The sequence below is a fragment of the Branchiostoma floridae genome, chromosome 3, assembly GCF_000003815.2.
Source record: "Branchiostoma floridae strain S238N-H82 chromosome 3, Bfl_VNyyK, whole genome shotgun sequence".
In the NCBI taxonomy this organism is placed as follows: domain Eukaryota; kingdom Metazoa; phylum Chordata; class Leptocardii; order Amphioxiformes; family Branchiostomatidae; genus Branchiostoma; species Branchiostoma floridae.
In genome coordinates, this window is record NC_049981.1 from 7,245,658 (window position 1) to 7,247,357 (window position 1,700).

Consider the following 1,700-nt stretch of genomic DNA (forward strand, 5'->3'; position numbering starts at 1 on the left):
ACCACAATTAGTTCAGAGTTTTCGCGATTAGTTTCACTCAAGTGCTTAGCCTTGATACTTAGGCACTGAAGGTTTATACAAGGTTACCCCCCGAAGTTCGAAGTACCACTAACATCAGTCATCGTTTATCCTGTTGGAATTGTAAGGTGCAGACGAAGTTTAACATAAGACCTTGCAAAACGCTGCCATACTGAATTCCATCAAGTCCGGAAGTCAGTGGAAACAGCTACCAGACCTGGTCGTCCCTCGTCTGCCATGGATGAGGCATCTGTCGGAGGACCAACCTGGGAGGTCCTACAAGATCGGTGTCCAGAGCTACATCAAATAATGGGAGAAATGCAAAACTCTGAGTGGTTCCTATGAAGAGAAAGACTAATAACTGTGCCAAGTTTCATTAATCTCCTGCTATGGGAAATGGGTCAGGGATATTACTTATTGAATGCCCCTCGTAGTCATAAGAAATACAGCCAGGGCTCCCAACTAGCCGGAGGCTATTATCAAGGGCTAGCCCTGGTAACAATACAAAATACATTATACAATAGTATACAATGTACAACAGTATTAACTATACAGGTAACTTTGACAACAGAGGCGATCCGTGTTTACAGCTTGACTAGCAGTCGTAAGATCTAGAATGTCAGTCTATTATATAAATAATATTACTCGGTTATCTATATAAGGCTAGTTAGTCAGCGATTAACGCTTGATTAGATCTCAGCTCTCGCCGGTCTTGGGTCAGATTACCATAACCGTAACTATGGGGACAACTCGAACAGAAAGGCAGGCTCTATGAATTGGAAATATATATGATAAAATGCTTATGATATGATTTTTGTATGATGGCATTTTTTGTTGAAAGCATATCACAATACATGTACGATCTTTGAAAAAGCCTGACTCGTAGAGCCGGCAGTTTTGAAGAAAGCTAGAGACTAAACTTATGTCACTTCTGTCCGGACATGAGAGCTACCTTCCACCCAAAAATCGTGACCATCGCATTTCCAGAACACGAGATATAAGATCCGGAAGTTCCGCTGCAGTACCAAAGAAATGTGCTTGCCGCTTGGGGTGCCAAAATCTAATCTACCACCCTAACAACATATATACCAAATATGAAACCAATTCCATGCAGCCATTCTTGAGTTATACTGTACATAGACAGACAAAGGCAACTGACAAGACGGTAAGCTTATTAATATTTCATGGAGGTTATGATACAACACAATAAAACAGTATCCCAGGAAAAATGCATACCAAATGGTGTAAGACATGCTTATACTTTGATATGCTCAAAATCCATTGAGTCATGATACTTTTTCCGGGTCATATCCTAAAAACCAGGCAAACTAGTCTTAGATGATCGAAAATGTCAGAGACTATCTGACGGATTATGTTTAAATCTCTTGGGTGTATTTTCTACTTTGCCAGCATCTATTGAAAGGGTCACAGGTAAAAAGTCGAAAGAAGACACGAAATTTTTGGAGTATCCTCTTCTTTCATGCTGAATGTTACAAGAAAAATCATGCCTTGGTATTAAATTTGTGTCAAAGTTTGATCAATGAAGCGTCTTAATATTTCAATACCCCAGAGGGTACACATGTAGCACAATGGAAACCTAGGTGCCCTAAGCTTGGGTCCTTCATTTTAACGTTACCATATCACTATATATACACGTCTTTTATTTCATTAACCCACCCATA